Source organism: Vicugna pacos, chromosome 12 (genome assembly GCF_048564905.1).
Source record: "Vicugna pacos chromosome 12, VicPac4, whole genome shotgun sequence".
Lineage (NCBI taxonomy): Eukaryota > Metazoa > Chordata > Mammalia > Artiodactyla > Camelidae > Vicugna > Vicugna pacos.
In genome coordinates, this window is record NC_132998.1 from 33529664 (window position 1) to 33550632 (window position 20969).

The 20969-nt window shown below is 43.2% G+C and overlaps 2 long non-coding RNA genes across 9 annotated transcripts in view; one reads left to right on the plus strand and one right to left on the minus strand.

The window, feature by feature from the left end:
* Window positions 1-1517: 1517 nt before the first annotated feature.
* LOC116282667 (uncharacterized) lies at window positions 1518-11939 on the plus strand. 2 transcript variants are annotated; one of them, XR_012078501.1, is made up of 5 exons: window positions 1518-1586; window positions 3026-3402; window positions 4700-6364; window positions 8455-8638; window positions 11510-11939. It is a non-coding gene; the product is annotated as an uncharacterized lncRNA (long non-coding RNA). The 2 variants fall into 2 exon arrangements; XR_012078500.1 differs by lacking the exon at window positions 1518-1586 and adding an exon at window positions 2048-2335.
* The window catches only part of LOC107034552 (uncharacterized), a 91110-nt gene continuing 80933 nt past the window's right edge, over window positions 10793-20969 (minus strand). For 5 of the 7 annotated variants that reach the window (XR_012078495.1, XR_012078498.1, XR_012078496.1 and 2 more), the window contains 4 exons: window positions 15491-15704; window positions 15005-15166; window positions 14666-14906; window positions 10793-11039 (listed from right to left, as the gene is read on the minus strand). This is a non-coding gene — a long non-coding RNA (uncharacterized lncRNA). The remainder of the gene's footprint in view (window positions 11040-14665; window positions 14907-15004; window positions 15167-15490; window positions 15705-20969) is intronic. The other 2 variants (XR_012078497.1, XR_012078499.1) reach the window with 2 other exon arrangements.

Here is a 20969-nt window from a genome sequence, read left to right on the forward strand (position 1 = left end):
GAGGAGGTCTGGAAAAGTCTCCCAAGGGACCCAGTGACCCTTGGCAGTGTGCTTCCCATGTGGGAGGCAGAAAGCTTACTGTTTGGATACTCAGAGGACATTTTGCCCCGATAGGGCCAGCCCTGCCTTTTCTAGCATCATTCTGACTTTAAGCAAGAATTATGGGAAAACGTTAGCAACAACAGAAAAAAAAGCAGCAGCTGGTGGGAGTTGGGGGCGTGAGGGTGGGGAGGAGCGGTCACTAACCCTCCCTCTCCTGGGCAGGTTCAACCATTAGAGGAAACAAGGTAAGGGATATGTGTGTGGAGGGTGGGGATGGGCACACACTCCTGTCTCCAGCCTCTGAGACGTAGAAGGAATAAGGGGTCCTGCAGTATCACCACGTACAAAACACAGAGGGTGGGTTTGGAGCTGGGGCCGCTGGCACACCTTGTAGGAGTATGCCCTGGATCTGAGGACGGATATCAGGGATGTATGAGAATATGTGAAAACCACCCAGTGATCACAATCTCTCAGACCCTCAATTTCTAAATCTGAAGAAAAAAAAAATGAGGACAATGACTTACTGGTGAGATGTATGTAAACGACACGGCCTGAAACAGACTGTTGGTGGATGATTGTTTTTTTAGTTCCTGTGCGCCTTGGAGGGGAAGATGGTGTGGAAATGGAGTGAGAGGATATGAGGCTTTGAATATCTGAAGATAAGGTTATTTTCTAGACTTGAGAGGGTATAGCAGCTGACAGATGCTGGGAATGCAATTGGCTTTAAAGATTTGGATTTGATAAAACTGGGGAAAATATTTACGGAAATTATTTTCTACAATCTAAATGTTAGGTAGTTTAGATAGAAATGAGTACTGGGCAGGGGGAGAGGAAGGGGAAGGGAACAATGCAGAACACAAGGAACCTGAGCTGTCAATCAACCAGAGTGATGGAACCTGAGTTGTCCATCAATCAATCATCTAATCAATCAATTATGAAACCAGGGTATAAAAACAGGAGAAACAAAGGAACAGCGCCATTTTTCCTCTCCTGGAGCAGCCCGCTTCCGCTTCTCAGGAGGGTACTATCTTTCACTATTTTTTTAAACTTCACTAATAAAAATCTTGCTTATATCACGCTTTCTGTCTCTCATCAAAAATTCTTTTTTTTTTCAGGTGACTAAGAACCGAGGTAATTCTTATTTCCCTTTTCCCGGTAACACTGATTTTGGTGCTGTGACTCAGATTGCGTGCTTCAACCTAATCTTTCCTCCTCCATCTCCCTCTCGCTCCCCGAGGCCAGCGGAGCACAGGCTCCTGGGGCCGGGCTGTGGAGGCTGGAGCGAGGACAGGGCGCGGGGCTCCCAGCGGTGCTGGGCCGGCCAAGCAGCGAGCGGCCCGTCTGGGGCCGCGCGCCGCCCCCCCCCCCCCCCCGCCCGCCGCGGGGCTCCAGGGGCAGCTAACCGGGCTTACTCCAGAACCGCGGTAAACGCGTCACTTCCGGCCCTTACGCCGGACTGGCCTATAGAGAAGACCGCTGACCGCCTGAAAACAATGCTCAAAGGAGAAGCTACGAAACGAGGAGAGGAGAAGATGGCATGTGAGGTAGACAGCTGACTCAAGACGCGGGACCAGGCCTGTGTACCGATTACTTTATCACTCACAACTTTACATACTGGTCTCTATCCTTGGCTGGGGGTCCTTGCTTCTGCTTTCTGACCTCTGCTATGGAGTTCTCTGAAAAACACCCTCCGTCAGTCTCTGACTCTCTTTGTCCCACTGGTCACTGCAAAGTCCTATGGCTCCGACAGGGGTGCCCCCCTCTGGGCTATAACTTACTCACTCTCCGACCTAAAAGAGAACTCCCAGTTTCCCAGTGCGGCTGGGCCTCGCCCCTGGTGCCACTGTTTCAACCTGTGGTGCCCTGGGAACTCTCATAACCGTATTATTACTCTTATTCACTGGCCAGCAAGTATTTGGCCACGGCTTTCGTACATGGCTTGAGTAACACTGTCCCTGGTGGCCTTTTCTAGAAAACCACCGTGGACAGTAACCACGGGCTGCAATGTCTCTGACTCCTTTCTGGCTTCATGTCCCTCCGGGGACACTTGCTCAGGCAAGAAAACATCTCTGCCTTAGAAAACTGAGCTGCTGGAGTTCTAGCTCAAGTTCTCTTCTGCTGCCTTCCCCATGCAAGAGCTTCCATAGGGACCCTCTACCCCTAACTCCCTCCTCAATTTTTGTCCCGTTTCTCTGGCTGTCCCAGTTGAGCAGCTCTTCTGCTCCTGGATCACTGACCACCCGCATGGTTAAAACTGACTATTTCCTCGGACTGCGGAGACTCTCAGCTCATGGTAAGACTGTGGCCGCTTTCCCCACCCAGAGAGGAGGCCGGGATGCTGGGTCCTCCTCCTGTGGGGACCAGTGACCCTGGGACGCCAGGCTTTCTTCGGTCCATGGCTTCAGGGTACTCTTGGCTACAGGCAGAAGACTGAGACATCAGACTATAGCCTGTGGGCTTCACCTCAGGATGCTGAGCTCTGAAGCCCCCCCTTCCCCCAGTATCCTGCCCTTTAGGTGGAAAGCCAACAGTTGATCCCTGCTGTGACTCCCCTGGGTTACATCTTAGCCAAAAGCATGGCCCATAAATAGGAGCATAAATTCAAGCACCTTGCTCCAGCTTAATCTCTTCTACAATGCACAAGGCAAATGTCTAAAATACCATATATCCAGATCTTTTATTTGCTGAGGGACAGCAGTGATCTCCTAAAGAAATGCAATGGTTGGCCATGGTTACTATCAGCAACCTGCTGTCCCCAACACCTCCTTGAGAGGGGGTCTCCCTTAAACGTACATCCTCCCCTGCTCTCCCTACCATATACCTCTCATTGAACGGATAAATTTCTCACCCAATCTGCCCCCAGTATTAGACAAAAACTCCAAAAGGCAATTCAGGAACCCAGAGTAACTCTTGATAAATGTTAACCGTTGCTGCCACAGGTTTTTTTTTTTTTTTTTTTTTTTTTTTTTTAAATTGAGATCAGGTACAAGAGGCCAAGGCTCAGGAGAAGGAAAGAAGGAAAGAGGCCAGGCCTGCCCAGATGAGCAGCCACCGTCCCTAAGTCCTCGGCCCCCAGCAGCACGAGACAAGCCTGACGATCAACAAAACATCTGCCGCTGACCTGGTCTTGGGCCAACAAATGCCCCTGTAAGGACAAACCTCCAAGATCTGCCTGCTTTTGGTGTAACAAGCAAGGTCACTGGGTGGCCCTCTGTCCCTCGAGCCAAATGGCCCGTCGGGGAGAACCGGCCTGCGACCTGCAGATGGTTGTCTGGGACTAAAGAAGCTCCCTGCAGTCAGCCCCAATGCAAGAGATCTCCATCCCTGGGCTGCAGCCGCGGAGACAAATGGATGCAGCAGGTGGGACAATAACTTTCCTTTTGGATACTGGGGCCACTTACTCTGTCCTAACTTCCTTCTCCATACCCTTGTCCTCTAGACCCTACAACACACCTATCCTTCTTGTCATTAAGAAGGATGGGGCCTACAGACTAGTCCGAAATTTAAAAATCATAAACAAGGCTGTAGTGCCTCTTCATCCCGTGGTTCCAAACCCTGATCTGTTACTGCAGACATACCTCCCAGAGCCCAGTGGTGCCCCACCTTAGACCTAAGCATGCTTTCTCCTGTGTACCCCTTAGTCCCCAGTCCCAGTACTTATTAGCCTTTCAGTGGGACTCACCCAGTGGGTGTCAGCGCCAGCTAACCTGGACAGTGATACCACAGGGGTTTAGACAGTCCTCTTTGGGCAAGCTTTGGCCCAAGATTTATAGGACTTACAGCTTTAAAAGGGGCTAAAGTATGTTAATAATCTGCTTATTTGTTTCGCTACCTGAAAACAGGCCACTCAGCATAACAATCCAAACTCTTAACTTCTTGGCTGAGCAAAAATAAAAGGATTCCAGGTCTAAGGCCAAAATGGTCAAAGAAGAGGTAACTTATCTAGGAGTTGTTCTGACTCCTGGAAACCATAGCCTTTCCCCTGAACAAATTCAGGGAATCTTATAACTCCCTAATCGCACTATTTGAAAACAGCTCAGGGCATTTCTCGGACTAACCGGTTACTGTGGGCTTTGGATCCCTAACTATGGGTCCATAGCTCAACCTCTGTATGACAGTTTAAAGGGTAAGGATGACTCAGTACCCCTCTAGTGGGGTCCTTCCCAACAGGAAGCAATGGAAGAATTAAAAAAAATCTCCTAGTAAGATCCCTGACCTTGGGGCTTCCAGATCCCACAAGGCCCTTCCAGTTATATTTTATGAAAGGAGAAAGAGCCTTGGGGGTCCTCACCCAACGGCTGGGTCCTACCCAACAGCCTATGGGATACCTCTCCACATGGTAGATCCCACTGCTCCAGGCTGGCCTTCCTGCCTAAGAGTGTTGGGAGCCCTCTCCACTCTCCTGGAGGAAGCTTCTAAGCTAACTCTGGGGGCTCCTATACAAGCATAGGCTAACCACCAAGTTTCTGATCTTTTAAAAGGCAAGGGACATTTCTGGGTCTCAGATACTTGGTTTCTTAAATATCAGGCATTATTATTGGCAAACCCAGATGTGCTGTCTCTGTCTGTGGGACACTCAATCCTGCTACACTATTACCATCACCAGACGAGTCTCTTCCCTCTCACCTGTGTCGTGAGACCCTATCCATTTCTCTAGGAGCTAGAACAGACCTCACCGACAAACCCTGGAAAACCCTGATGAGATCTGGTTCACAGACGGGAGCCACATATTCTTGTGAACTTAGTGATCTGCAACTGCTTCTCAAGCAACACTCCAGTGAGATTGTTCCATCACCCTAGAGGACTATGGATCCCTGTTAGATAAACCTCTTTCTTAAACATCTACTGGCTCTAATCTTTTTTCTTTTAGGGCCCCAATCAGATTATTTTAATACTAATTCAAAATGTCTCTGACATTAGGGTCCTTCTTTTTATTCTTCCTTTAGTTCACTGGACTAACACTCCAACATCTGCCTTTTAAAACCTAAACCAATAGAAAGCACAGAAATAAATTTTTTTTAAGACCCTCGTCTGCTCCTTTCATCCCTTAGCAAGGATTAGGTCTATATACTTGACCTCTGTCTTTTCAACCTTCTTACAAAATGTGTTTCTTCTCGTCTAGAGTTAAACTTCAAGTGGCTATACAAGGTAAGTAACCAATTGGCCAAGACAGCTTTTATGCAAGCCCCTCAGTGGACACCGACCCTTGGCTCGCCATCTGCCCAGTGACAGCCATCTAGTCTAGGACCCCAACGGGTTCCATCGTTGCCCTAGATCAGCAGGAAGTAGCTAGAGCGGTCGTCACCCTTGACATCTCAAAGACTTGGGGTCATGTGACTAGAGGGAGGGACGTTAGATATTTTAGATAGAAATGAGCACTGGGCTGGGGGGAGGAAGGGGAAAGGAACAACCCAGAACACAAGGAAACTGAACTGTCAGTTAACCAGAGTGAGGGAACCTGAGTTGTCAATCAATCAATCATGAAACCAGGATATAAAAACAGGAGAAACAAAAGAACAGTGCCATATTTCCTCTCCCAGAGCAGCCCACTCCCAATTCTTGGGAGTGGACTATCTTTTACTATTTTTTTTTTCACTTCACTAATAAAAATCTTGCTTATATCACACTTTGTCTCTCATCAAAAAGATTTTTTTTCAGGTGACTAAGAACAAAGATCATTCTTATTTCCCTTTCCCCGGTTAACATTACTTTTTCCCCTTCCTCTCCCCCTGCCCAGTGCTCATTTGTATCTAAACTACCTAACATAAATAAGAAGGGGCCATAACTGAAAAATACATATTTAAAGTAAAGATAAAAATTTCCTAAATCATGTTTGTTGTTTGTGCAAAGCTTGGTTTGTTTCAGGTGAGCCTCACAACTTTCTGTCCTTGAATTTAAATTTTTGCTCCTGAAACAAACAGATATGCCTGCATGTACATATCTAAAGCCCCTACAGCTCAGGTGAGTGACTACTAAGTTCATTTTGGAGACTTCTTGTCAATTTGAGTTACTTGTTTATTTTACTGGACACTTACATTTTCTTTAGAGATATTCATGCTTATCAGTAAATAATTGTGTATTCTCCATAAATAGTTTGAAATTTCAGACTTCCTGCATTTAGCGAAGGCAACCAGGTTAAGATACATATTCGTACATTAATGCTTTTTTTCGGGACACGCTGTCCTATTTAAGCCATCAATTGATTCAGCCTTCAAGATCTTTCTGAAAATAAACAGAGCTCTGATAATTATTTACCATGGATGTTAAGCACTTTTTGATCTTCGGTTACGGCATTCTTGGAACAATTCAATCCATGAATAAGGTAAGAACACCTTATCTGAAAAGAGATCTTATGAAGGCATACATGTGAGTGAAAAAAGTACAGGACCAGATTTTAGCCTTTCAAAGGAAAGACAAGATATAATTCTAAGTTTTTTATTAGTGTACATTACCCTGGAGAGAAATGGGAGGTTATGTGTGTTTATATGTTAAGATACATGTCTTCAAATATGTATAGCTTTTTATAAATGTATGGGCTGGTTTGAATAGTCATTCCCACAGTGTCCAAGTGACAATTTTGTATTAGCTCCAGAAAAGCACAAAATCTTCTTCTTTGGTAAAAAGACCAGTTCTCTAATGGTTTTGCTTATATTCAAAGAAATGCAACAAATGCTACCAGTTTCTCAGTTGTCTTGTAATTTTTTGAAATTCAGAAAGAAGGTAAATGTGAAGGGGCCAGATTGTGCAAGAGAGACTGAGATAAACAGAGGCTTCCAGAGCAAGTTAACACAGCAAGTGGAACAGGAAGTTCAAGTCAAAAGTTACATCCTACTCCCCATAAATGTATCTAATCTCAACATCAAGACAGACTCTTGTGGACATTTTGACATTAATGAGGAACAGGTGGACACTGATAGTTCAGAGTTAGCACAGTGTGCTCTGATTCCTGTGAGCTGACTCACGGTTTTCACATATTTTCAGGTGCTGATTTGAGAGCCCTCACTTCCAGACTTGCTTGCAACCCATAGTATGATCTTGGAACTTCATTGCCTCCTATGTATAATAGAGGAATTGGAAAATATAGTTTCTGACTTCCTTCCATTTCTAGAATAATTTATTTCATGCTAGATCTAGAATCAAAGTTCAAAGTGTAAATAAAAATAGCACATTTGTGTATTCTCGGGGGAATCCATCAAAAGAACTGAGAGAGCAAGGGAATCTGGTGAACTCAGCAGAAATCTGTGTGATACTGCTAAAAATAAAAAAGTCAAACCAAAATTTTCTGACATTTTCCTTCTGTTTGGAGTGTCAGTTGGTATAACATGCCTGGTAAGCAATTTGGTAATATAAATGAAGAGCCATAAAAATGCCCATGAACTTCTGAGTCAGTAATTCCACAACAAAGAATTTGTCCTAGGGAGGAATTTGTATAGAGCTTAAAGGGCAAAGATGCTCATCATGATATGACTTACAAGGGAGGAGACTGGAAAAGTAAGCGTGTTTTGTTTTGTTTTGTTTTGTCTTAGGAGAGGATAATGCTTAAAGCATAGTTAATTCAAATGATGAGAAGTACAAGCGATTTTTTGCTGATATGATATATAATGTCAGTATCTTGACCCCCTAGATGTGAGGAAGTGCCCAATGAATATTACTTCATTCAACAAATATTTGAGTGTCTACCATGTGCAAACATGATTCTAGACTCTGGGGGTAAAGCAGTAAACAAAAGAGACAGGTCCATCCCCTGGCCTCCTGGATCCTTATGTTCTAGTGAAGAAAGGCAATCAATCAATTAATTTTTAAAAATCAGGTAAATATATAGTATATCAGATTTTGAAAAATGTTATCTACAGAGAAAAATAGATCAGAGTAAGATGCTGGGAGTGAGGAGAAGGAGGGAACTTATTTTATAGCCGCTTGGCAGGTCTCACTGCCAAGGGGACTTCTGAGCAGACTTGAGGCAACGAGAGGGTGGGATGTGTAGATTTCCAGAAAGAGTGCTCTAGGTAGAGGAAACAGCAATTTCAAAGGCTCTGCAGTAGACGTGCACTTGGTATATTTAGGGAATATCACAAAATCAGTGAGGCTGGACTCATTGAGCTAGGCAGGAGATGAGGTCAAGAGGGGGACAAACGCAGGCCTTGTGAGGCCTGTGGGTCATGGTAGGGATTCTGAACTGAAGTTAGTAAGCAGTTAAGCCATTTATTGAGTCCCCTTTGCATAGCCTGATTTTGGAAGACCAATAAACAAACTCCCAGAATATTTTTATATCTCTTGCCTATAAAGTTTTATTTCGTAATGCCCAAATAAACACATGAAAGAGAAAAGAGCGAACAGAATGAAAGAATGAACCACGAGGGCTGCTATTATTACTTCAAACCAACCAATTTATGTTCTGTTAATCTTGATCAGGACTAACGGTGGAAAGAAAAGTTAAGAGGCCTGGCAAGAGTGGATCGTCACATGTCTGGAGGCCTCTTTGATGGAAGGTCATGAAGAGAAGAGCCCTCCAGTAGCATCAGGAGAGATTTCTTCAAACCTCATCCCATGCCACCCTTTGACCATCAGTGTTTTGAATCTAAGGATAGCCTCATCTGTAAGTACAGGGTCTGGGGCAGCTCCCTCTGGAGTAGCTACCCTTGGGAGATTGGACACTAAGAACTGGTTTAGAGATGGAAAACCTAAAACTCATGACCAAGAAGGTTGTGTTATTTGGTGCTCACTGAGATTGTGGGCTCACTCTGTTCTCCTGTGTAGACCCCACTCTGATCCAGAGCTGCTGTTGAACCTCCCCTTCAGTCATGGCTTCCATGCAGGTGTGAGTGACTTTGGTTATAAAGGTGGGCAGGTGAGAGTGTGGGGCAGCATAAGCCCATTCCCACTGGGACAAAGACAACTCAGAGCACATGCTACTTGGTGAGGTCCAAATTGTGACTAAAAAGATGACGCTTTTGCTAATTGAACCATGGTTTCAGAGTTCCTGGGACCATCCAAAGAATGAGAGACGAATTCTGAACTCTTTATTTCACCAAATAGGAGACCTCATAATTCCACAGCACCATTTTGGGATTTTGAATGTGCAGGACAATGTGGAACTTTTCTTAAGCTGGCCATACCCAGATCCCGTGGCTATTACCTTCCATTGATTAAGATAATGTCGTGGGTGAAACCTCTGATGAAGTGCAACTTCTGATGAAGATTAGGGAAGGAAACAATGTGAGGATTGTTCTGCCCCACATTCACACTCTCACTCTTTTCTGATGCGAGTCTCTCTTGCTTACGCCATGACCACTGGTGAGACAGAGCTTTACTCCTTCACTTGCTGAGTGCAATGACTTTTTACTGCAGTATTTTGTTCCACTGGTCAGCATATTTATGTGCACTTTACCTAGGAATACACTGCAAGTTAATGGCCAATCAGTTACCCTGAAAAGGCCAGTGTCTACTGACAGATTCATCATCCAGACCTGCTGGGGAATGCTAAGCCCTTCTTGGAGGCTACCACTTTTGCACAAGTTGCCTCATAGTTACAGCAAGTATTGGAGTTTAAGGACAATCACACAAGAATACAGGGAAAGCCTGGGCAAATACACGGCCATCTTTGAAATCACGGTCGTGCTGGCAGTCTAGACTTGTCCTGTCCCACACGGGTGTAAGAGCTAATTGCAGCCCACTGAGCTTCAGCAGTAACTAATTAATCTAAGTAAGAGTGTCCTGAAAGCTACTGTCTGTTTCTAATGATACTTGTGAAGATACTTAGAAGTAAATATGGGCTCCAGGGTTCAAGGCTTTGTACATTGGAAACATTTCCAAGAACCACACATTTGAGCTTTTAATAAATTCCTTGATAAATTAATTTCTAAGTCCCTGACTCCTGCCTATGGAAATTTGGCTGATGTTCTAAATCCCAAAAGGGCTCCTTCTCTGATTCTAGGGAATATTCCTTGCTCTGGGCCCCTAGAATAATTTTGTATATGTCATTTTATCTTGAATGTCCAAGATATATAAGAATGTAATATCTACCCTAGTACAGAATTAGATTCTCCTCACTCTGTAGTGAGTGTAGACCTTTAACTGGGTATGTGTTCTCGAATCATACAATCTGCTTCTTGTGGGGATATAGCTTTTTACTTATCCCCTCCCCCATTTTCTTCCTTCCTTCCATTCCCATTAATTTATCCAGTAATATCTGAATATCTACCAAGGATTAGGGATATTACTAGGATCTGGATATACAGGGGTAAGAATAGGGGTATAAAAAAACAAATTCAGTTATAATTTTAAAAAGTGTGGACACAAATATAGTGTCACTGATTTTCACTATAGTCTATTTTTATAGCAGTACACTTACATTATTCTGTGATTTTTTTTAACGTTTCAGCATTTGTGTCCCTGCAAAGTCCTTTTCCTTATCCATAGTTATCCTATAAACTAGTGATAAAGTCAATTATAATTTCTATATGTTTAAAAGTTAAGCTAGTAGCAAAGTGACAACTAAATTGACCAATTTCCCCGAGCAAATTGATATGCAAATGCAGGGAGGATAGAGTTCTCTTGGCACTACCAGTGGGCAGTTTCTAAGGAAAAGACATCATTTATCTTTCTGGAGCAGTCCAGACATTTTCAGAGCACAGGCTAAAATCCCATCGTGTGGAGGAAATGGAGAGGCAAAAGACGATGAAAATAAGTTTTATTGGAATTCTCAGTGGAAAAAAAATACAGAAAACCAGTAAAATGAGTAGAGGTCAATAGTCAATATTAAAACAAACAGTCAAGCCAAAATAAATATACAGAAAACAGGAGACGTGAAAATAGGGCAATCATCATTAAAACAATTCAAGGGAAAAAAATTAAACTATTGATCCAACTGAGGGATTTCAACCACATATGGAAAGGAGGCAACTAGGCATTCTTTTATTGTTTTTTAGTTACTTGCTTGCGTTTTATTAGACATTCTAGTCTTCTCTCTCGCAAAGGTGCTGTTTTTAGACCAACATCTGAAGGGAGGGGAGGACATGAGAGGGAGAGAAAACGGAATGAGAGAGGAAGGGAGGAAAAGTCGTATTTCAGTCGATTTTTTAAATATGCTAAATGCTTTGTTAGGCACAGGTAGGCATGCTTTCATTTAATCCTTCCAACGTCCCCCTAAGGTATTATTTCTCCCCATTTTAAAGATAAAGAGGCTCAGAGTTTTAATGACTTGCCCCAGGTCACGAAGTTGGGGTAGCAGAGGGATTAGAGCCTGACTCTGTTCCAAAGCCCCCCTTGCCTCTGACACCAGGTGTTTCTGGACTACACTACCCCTGTAAAGTGGAAATCAACTCTTAGTGGATTCATGGATCTGAGGAGGTGTTGACCAATCCTGCCCCCCAACCTTGTAGAACTTTTCTGGAGCTTGGGAGTAGAGCAATCTGGACCACATTTCCAAGAGGGCAAGTCTGATTTGACTATTTCTTCTTTGTTTCAGAAAAAAGACCACAGCTGGAGAAAGGAGGCATAGGAGGACTAAATGCTCCCTCCCAGATCAGCAGGCTATAAATAGTTCCCCTAGAGCACGGTCCTTAATAGAGAACGGAGAAAATGTATGGTAAACAGAAATGTGCAAACCTAAATGCGCATGTAAATCAATGATTACAAAGATGAATCAACTCTTGTAACCTAGATTCCTTAGCTGTCAAAATCTCAGGATAGAGAAACGCAAAGAAACACCACACGTAGCAAAGCTATACGCTAAATTATTTCTCCATCACGTTCACAGCTCCACAGGCTAACGTTTTCTATACTGATGGCCCCTTCTTAGTTGATGATTTTTCACAATGTATTTCATGGCTTCCATCCCTACATGAGACTTTATTACTATCACATAGGAATAAAAAGCCATAAAGCACTAGAGTGAATTTATCTTGGTCGGATGCAAAACTTATTTTCTTCACATGACTTCACAACCATTTCAAAGCTAACCAATCATTTCATGCTACATTAAGGAACATTTTAAACTACACGTAAGTGACAGGAAGCACACTTAAATTGTGACATCACAAATTAACACAATTTTATCCTTCAACGACATTCTTAGCTACAAGGACCAGGAAACAAGACTAGAAGACACTCAGCAACACGCAACCACTGAATGCACCCAAAACAAAGGACATTGGGGAGAATTCCTGGAGAAAAGCGCATTACTTTGACATTGGACTTGGAAACACATGAGGAAAGACAGAAGACAGACAAATCACTGATACAAACTGAAACCAGGGGATTATTTCAAGCCTCTTGTTTCAACTTTTTCCCTAGGAAGTGTTCTCACATGCACACTGCCAGCTTTTAGACTTTTCATATTGGAGCAGGTTTGGGGGCAGGGGGCTTAGCACCTGCTTGCACTGTCAGCATTAAGGCTTCTACACTTAAATAACAAAAAAGAAAGAAAGAAGGAAGGAAAAAACCTATAGCATGCTAAGGGACCACAAGTGCTAACCGCTCACTAACAGACCTTCATGGAGGGTGACACCATCTCCCACCCGCATGTATGGAAGCAAATATCGAATTATGCCGGAAACAGTGCTGTGCACGAAATCCCTGTGATCTAAGTAACTCCGGTCCACAGCCCAAGAACATTCTTTATGCGGCAGTAAAGTGACATTGCTCTTGGAAATAAGAAAAGTGGCCACGTTGAAACCCAGTTCTCTGGGACCACTGAAAACTCAATGCCATAAATTGCCATGGATTTTCTGCCCTTTCCAAAATCAACTTGGAAGGCCTGTTTACCGACTCCTGAAACAGCATGCCGGACTCTTAAGCCCTGCCTTCTGCTTTTGAAAAAATACTGATTTATTCAAATTCAAATAGAAGAAACAAGCACTCAAGTTTCTCATTAGGAGTAAAGTCTAGGCAAGTTCTTCCCACCCAGGATAACGAAATCCTGCTTCATGTGACTCACCAGGAGGAGACTGGAAATAGTTAAGTGAAAGGAAGTGCAGACATAAATTCAGTTATCATGCATGAAACATGCAAATGATTTAAGCACGACATCTGAAACTCTAGTTTATATTCATTAGTCTCAGGTTGCACTTTTGAAGGAGAAAGACATGCTAATTGGGTCCAGATTAATGCACTCCCAAACCTCTCCAATTTGTTTCTAGGTGAGGGTTAAATGATATGTATTAAAATAAACACAGCTGCTCCTCTTCCTCCACCTGCCCCCCCATTCCACCTTGACCTCCACCCCCAGCTGCCTCACCTCCCCAGCCTCCTCCAGCACACCTCTCCTTCCTTTAGGAAAGGAATTTCAAAGCTCTCAGATTTTCCCTTTGAAAATACATTGCAACAAAATCCCTGTCTCTTAGCCTTTTCAATACTATCCCTTCCCCAACAAGCCACCAAACTCCAGAAAGCGAATCAGTCACAGGTTACATCCTGGTGGGCCTGACGGGGGCAGCCAGGATGTGCAGGTGGGCAAGCAGCCCAGTGTTTCCACAGACAGCACTTATTTCTACACGTTTGGGCCTGAGTCCTTGGACCAGGAAGTACTGCAAGGTGGTTTCAAAGTGTCCAGGCACATCCTTGCCTGAAGCCTGCGTTGCTGCAGGTTGGCCTGGCGATCCCGTGCCTCAGCCGTGTGGGGAACCAGAGGCCCCCTGAGAGGGAACTTGGGCTTTCTGGTCGCCGCTCTTCCTCACTGGCCCCCTGGCCAGCGAAGACTGGCGCAAAGCAGAGGGCACTCGAGGGGTCTTTCAAAAGGACCGCTCTCCCCTCTCCCTGGCAAAGTTATCCTTAAAAGAAGAATGTTATTTGCTTGTTTGAGAGGTCAGTTCGTGACGTAAAGAAACAACATGTTTTAGGGAGAATGGCATCTTGTAAATAATGGAGCTTTGAAAATAGCCAAATATTCTGTCCTTGGGTTTTGGACCCAGTCTTTAGAAAACCAGAACAAAGGAAGAGGAGCCATAGGCTGCTGCTGGGAACAGACTCAGGCAGGAAGGGATCCTCTCTGAAAGAGCTGCCCATCAAAGAGTTAAATGAGGGACCAAAAAAAAGGGAGCGAGGGAGAGGCCTTCAAACTAATTTCACACTGAAAGTGCTGTTTAATTTGAATCATGCTCTTCCCAAAGGGAAAAGGTTAGTCTCATCACTGGGCTCATAGCCTCCTCCCCCTTCTCCCTTCGTATGAATTGAAAATTCAGATTGACCATTAATCACGATGTGACACATTCTTTTCTTCCTGGTCCAAAAATCAAATGAAAGCCTCGAACCACATCTGAGAACACAGTGGTTGGCCAGCCCTCCCCGGCTACGTGCACAACAGAGAGGAGACGAGAACAAGGGCGCACAGCACACAGACAGGAGTGACCGACACGCACTCACGGCCAGGCACACAGACACACGCGGCTCCCCCCGGTCCCAGGCTCCGAGAGACCCCGCCTCGGTGGAACGTTGCGTATTTGCAAGTGTCAAATTAGTCACAGTAAATAATAACAAGGACAAGACGGATACCGAGTCTGACAACGGCCCGACACATGCCCGGGGTGCTCTTGAGTTGGGAAAGACACTTATGATCGTCATCGCTCCTAAAAGAGAAAATGATTATACGCTAGCCAAACCCTAAGTACAAGCTAAAGATATTCACCTCACGAAGCCATTCCTCAACTAGCCCCTTGGCACTTGCTGGAATGATTCGCAGCACGAGCTCTACTTTCTCATTTTCTGCTGACTCCATGTGGGTAATTTCGTTCTCCCGATTAAAAGTGAGCTTGGCAGATCCTTCAAAGCGTGGCTCCAGGTGTGGTGGGGCTCTGAGCGCATCCTTTGTCTCGGGCAGGCTGCTAAGAATTCATCGGGATGGGCAGGCTGGGGGAATAGTCACGCACCTGAAAGAATTTTTTTAAAAGCAAACTTTATAGATCTCTTTATATCCACATAATTTGGTAATAAAACAGGTGGCCGACAGATGAAATGAACTGTTTACCTTGGAAAAGAATAGGTAGGCTTATCTCTTCCAAATAATCACTCCAGCCGTTCTGAATGTCACCCAAAAGCGATTCTGTCTCCCCCAACTTATCCAGCATCTGAGGCTGCGAGATAACCCTGTAGCACCGGCCTCTTTTCTGGCCCCTCCATTATTAGCCTCCTGGTGGGTGAGATAGAGCACACAGACTGTAATGGTCGTACTTCATACAACAACATCGCTCGCTCTTTTAAATGGAAAATCCCTTATTACAAAACAAGGGGTGTTCTTTCTCTCCTACCTTTAAGTAGGACTGCCACATTCATTGCTTTTTACAAAAACGCAGCTGCTTTTTAAGCTACAGATAAATAGAATCTGCTGGCGTAATTCGACTCAGTCTGAATGCATTATTTTCTAAGACACTTTGGTGAGGGGCTTTTCATTATCAACCAGAATGAACAAGGAAAGTCCTTTTCTCTTCTAATTATGAATGTATTTTTTCCCTACCATTAACGTACAATGTCAGATTGATGATCTTTTTCTGCAGCCAGTTTGATAAATCAACATTTTTTTAAGGAAAATTAGAAGGTTCATGATTAAGTTTTCATGGACTCAGATGACAAAAATAAAAATAGCAGAAAGGAGAAGCAAATGCAAATGATGTAACCATAAATAAAGACAATGGCGTGGCCCTCTGATGTCCAAGGTAACGAATCCTGTCCTGACAATGAAAGTTAAGATAAAGAGGATTTACTTGTTAATTTCATTTTAATTAACTTAACTTTAGTAAAAATTAAGGCTTTCCAGGCATTTTCATAAAGTTGGTGATGTAGTATTTATTCACCTAAAAAGGCAGAAGGTATAATAAAACAGTATCATTTCTATTTAGAGAGCTCAGACCTCTTGTGTTTGTTTGTCATGTGTAACTGTCAGTAATTTTACCAGTCAGCCCCTCACTTCTGGAAGCAATGCAATGAGGAATTAAAACAGAAGAGGAAACATCCTGATAAAGTCATGTCAGCAGAAATTCAAATTGGATATGCTTTAAGTCCAAAGATAAACACTGAGGAAAATGGTGAGTTCCTAATCATATCACAAGGCAGTCTAGAATCTCCATTAGCCTAGGTGTTGGTTTAATTTTGATCCCAGTGTTGATATTTCTGACTATAATATTACAGTAGGCCACGGTGGCTATGCTCTATGTCTATATGGATATACTGCCTTGCCAAGGAGAGGAAATCCCACAGGGTATCAGTGGGGTTCCAATTAAGGAATACAAACTGCTGCAACCCGGACACAAGTAGAGATTGCCTGTATATCACAGAAGCACAGGCAGGTGCCCACGACTAAACCCACGGATTTAAAAGTGATGCTGTCACCTTCCCTCTTTCAGCAGTAATGGAAAGCGAAGTGTTGAAGATGAACTGTGTGTGACAGACCATTTCAGAACAATCTACTCGTTTGTTTATATTATTTTGAGTTTATTCCCAATAAGGGTGATAGTGGGAAGTGAAGGGGCCTTCTGCAAAACATAAAAGCTTTCCTGGAAGAACTCTGTACTGGGATCACATGCACATTCAAGAGCCCTCAGAGAGAGAGGGAGGGGATCTTGAAATCTTATTTCCATCTAAAGTCATGCTGCCTTTCCTGTGTAGTTCTATTTGAAAATGTTTAAAGGGGATTATTTATTTCAAGTGAGATGCAGACCCAAACTTCAGAATATTCACTCTAGGAAGAAATAAATTTGCAGGGGACACTGGTGACAGAGCTTTTGAGATGCTCCCACTCTGCTTAGATTTTAATATATTGTCTGTCTTCTGATATGCTGGGAACAAATGAAACCCCCATGAAGCTGCTGGCCTCGGCATCAGAGACTAAGTGGGGCTGTGGCAATCAAGCCCAGTTTACCCAGAAGAAATTACCAAGGCCCTTTACTGAGAAACACACTGACGTATGTCAGGCATCACTCTAAGGGTGAAACTGAATCCTCACACATTGGTATCTTCATTGAGCTAAGGCCACCATAACAAGCCTGCCTTGGCAATCAAGCATGCTTATTTCTGTAATATTGAGATGTGATGCAAAGAGAAGAAGAAAAAGGATCTTAGTGATCTATTTGGAGGAATTTAATTTCCTAGCTACCCTGATTTCGAAATACTATATTTACAGAAGTAGGCTCTCCTGGGTTACTCACAAAAATCCCTTTGAACATCGCTTTCCTCAGTCCACTTTTTCATCCCAGTAAACCATTAACACAGACGAAAAGAGACGTGAGGCAGTGTTGAATGTGAGCTTGTGAGGACAGCACATAATACCATCTTCTGCTTTGGTGCTATTATTTTCAGGTAATAAAAATTACCTTAGTTTAGACACTAGAAGCCATTAGCCAGAACTCTTGGCCCTCGTCAGACTTTCAAAATCAATACGTAACTCTACTGAAAGCACCTCCAGGACAACTGAGAGAAGGACAGCCATCTTGCGGAAGACGGAGCTTTAATATTCAGCTTCATTTCACTCTCTCTGAGACAAGAACAGGAGAAGAGGAAGCAAAGTAGGAAGATGAAAAGAGAAGGAGGTGGTGGAGGAGGGGAAGAAAGAGGAGGAGAAAATGTCCTACACTCACTGAGTTCAGTCAGTGAATTATCTTCTTCCGTTCTCTGTAAAAAGAATTTTCCTCACACATCGCCCGCCACTAACACACAAACTCAGCTGTAACCATACCAAGCGTCACTTTCTGCCCCAGTGAATCAAAGACAGCTGTACCTGTCTTATGGGGCTTCCGTGAAGATGGAGGGAGGCTATGTGAGATGTGGATGTTCTACCCGGTAAATGGCAGTCATCCAACGAGCAGCAACCATCAGGACTCACAGCACTGCTAATGACGCTTCTCATTCTCCCTTTGCCTCTGCACCTGGAAGTTCCTGATTAGCTCCCGAAGCATGCCCCAAATGCTGAGAACACCCAGCAAGGCAAAACAGCACATTACAAATAGATCCCGGCACCACTCATTCCTTTCTCCCACCAGATTCAAACCACTTTACATTGTCAGTGGAAGGGCTGAACATTGATTTTGTTTTACCTCCCGGCCCTGAAGGGGAGGAGAGATGATTTATCTCAGAAATAGGAAAGAGGAGGCACTAAATGTATAATCAGAGCTGGTTGGCTAAGCCACTCTGTTTTGAAAGGTGTCATAGGTATGGCCGAGTTTCTAATTTACTGAGATGACATCTCCAGGGAGAAACTGGAATCCCTTGGTTTTGGAATTGTTGCCTTTCAATCCCAATTTCAAGTGAGTGCATGCTTGTCACACGTGGCTGCACATGTCCATGCAGTCATACACCTGGCCACACAGGCGTTAACAACCCGTCAGGGGTGCTGCAGCTCTATTCAAGGAACAGACCTGCTCCAGTCACCTTATCTGAAAGTCTCACTCTTCTCTGGCTAGTGATAAAAACCATTATGCTGTATTGCAAATATTGGGTTATCTGTTTATGCAAAACTGCCCAAATGCCTCATCTCTACTAAAAATAAACAAAGCTACCAGCTAACCATACCCAGGTTGTAAGCGGGCAAAATCAGGACCATGACTCTACTGTCAAGAGGAACTGAATTTCAAATGACAAAATAGCAACTTCAAAAAACACACATATCCTTAAACATATTTTGTTTCCTCTTAACTTTCATCAACACCATTATTTTTATTTTTTAAAATGGAAAAGATGAGCTATATTAAGAAGATGAGTTTTGGCATAAGTATATTCTGTTTCTTTTAAGAAAAAAATACATTGTTTTGAATAAACAATAAATAATTGAATAAAACAATGTCTGCTCTTTATCCTCTTCCCTCGAAACCTATTTTCTGAATAGAGTTGTTTGAAATAATCTCATTTTTTATAAAGCCAAATATCTTATGATGATCAAACTTGACAATTACTGTACAAGCAAATACAGACTTGTAGAAGGGCAACTTCAAAAAGAGTTCCTCCTCTTCGTGGCTGTTTGCCCATGAACAGAGAGGCTCCAGAAAGAGGCTCTAAGCTCTACTGACTACAGGAACTTACAGCCAAGATTCTAATCAGGGCTGCAGAAGGCAGTGCAAAGGCGATGGGTGGGAGCAACAGAACGAGCATGTGTGTGTTGAACTTGGTGTTTCCTACAAATAAGAAAACAATGCTATCATCTCCCCTGCAGCATATTCAGTACAGAAATGCTCTAAATATGAAAAGACAAGCTTTTAACTCCTCGTCAAGGCTTTCAGACATCCAACATGTTCATGAGGTCAAGAAATGTGTCCCCAGCTTCTATTTTCTGTTCTCCTTCAGGGAACACGGTGAAGAATGGGGCCACCCAGCTGCCTTTTAGCAAGTCACACTCGGATGACTCCCATCCTTATCCGGGGAGTGTGTTCATTGCATTTGGACTCACAGAAGAAAAACCAAAATCAATTTAACACAAAAGAGATTCCTCTATTTTTGCCCCTTCAATATTCTACAGTGTGTCTGTGATATAGTTAAGGTGAAAAAAGTTTTATCTAATGAAGATTACTTGGGCATAAATCACATAGGTAAAAACTGAGATGTTAACATGGAGATGAAATCTACAAGCTAATTAAATTCAACAAGGGCTTCTCAAGACATCACATCTACCACCCTTCCCCATGCTACTATTTTGTTCTTTAAGGGGCCATAAGTGGAGAGTGGTCATGGTTGTAGCTCCACAGTGTGATCCTTTAGCAAAACCTGAGGAAGGGAAAAAAGATGAGATGCATGGATTTCTGTGCTGAATGGATGCCAGAGCTAAGATGCAAAGAATAGATAAGTTAGAGATTCGGGGGAACTAAATTTGAAGCCAGCCAGTAAAACGGATTGAACCTTATTACCTCTAGTCACTGAGAAATTCCCGAGACAGTTGGATGCAATTTGAAAAGGTCAGAAAAATATTCCCTGCACAGCATTACTGCTTCATGGTTTAAGGGTGTACATTTGTGAGATGCCAGCTCTTATCATTTTTATTGACTTTGCTTTCCAGAGACAGACAGACAGTCTGGGAGGCAAGACCAATAGATAAGAGAGATTTTTCATTTATAAGACTGCCTTTCTCTTATTTTGTTCTCTCATTTGTGACTGTGAACGATCCCAAATCCTGCCATTTAAGGAGAAATTAGACCAATTTAAGAATGACAGAATGGAAATAAAATCTAGGAAAGTATCACTATAGTTCTAGTAAGGTTAGTTTATTTTAATTGCTATGTATTTAGCCTCTACAATATGGTAAGCATTGTGAAAGGTAAATAAATGATGCTACACTTTAATCCAAGTGTGAATATTTAAAATGAAACACCTTGAAGTATACCAGGGTGTGGATGTTAATTTCTTATCAGCATTTACTTTGAGGGATGGCTTCATGAAAGAGGGAACGCCACAGGAAAGGAAGAAAATTAAATAAAACATACAAATATACACTCGAGATCGTTTCAGTGAAGGCTCTGCTATGATTACACATACCCACATACACACAAAAAGATTCCTCTTTTACCTTAAATGTGACTTGTATGCAATAAGAACCTTTGTTAGCAAGTACACTGGGTTTGTTTGTTCCCTGTTTGGCATACAATCAGAAGTCAAAGCTGACTATTCAATGCAGAATGGCACGAGCCATTCTAACTCTGCAGTGGTTAATTAACACCTGCCTTTTCTGTCTGGGAACAGCCTTGTGTTTTGGACACCAGCACAAGCCTATTTACTCTTCTCCAGTTTAGCAGCAGGGCTGAAACTTTTTCCTGGCCTGAGACCCTACTGCATGCTTTCAGATGATGTTCTGGGTCCGTGAGGATGGCCTGGCAGCTCAGTAGGGCTTTTCAGCCAGCGAGATGGTTTTCCTCTTGGAACCCTTTGTTCTGATCAGTTCCACACCTCATGAGACTCAGGAATTTCAAACTGTACCCTATAATCAACGAGGCCACCAATAACAGCAAGACTAGAGGCTT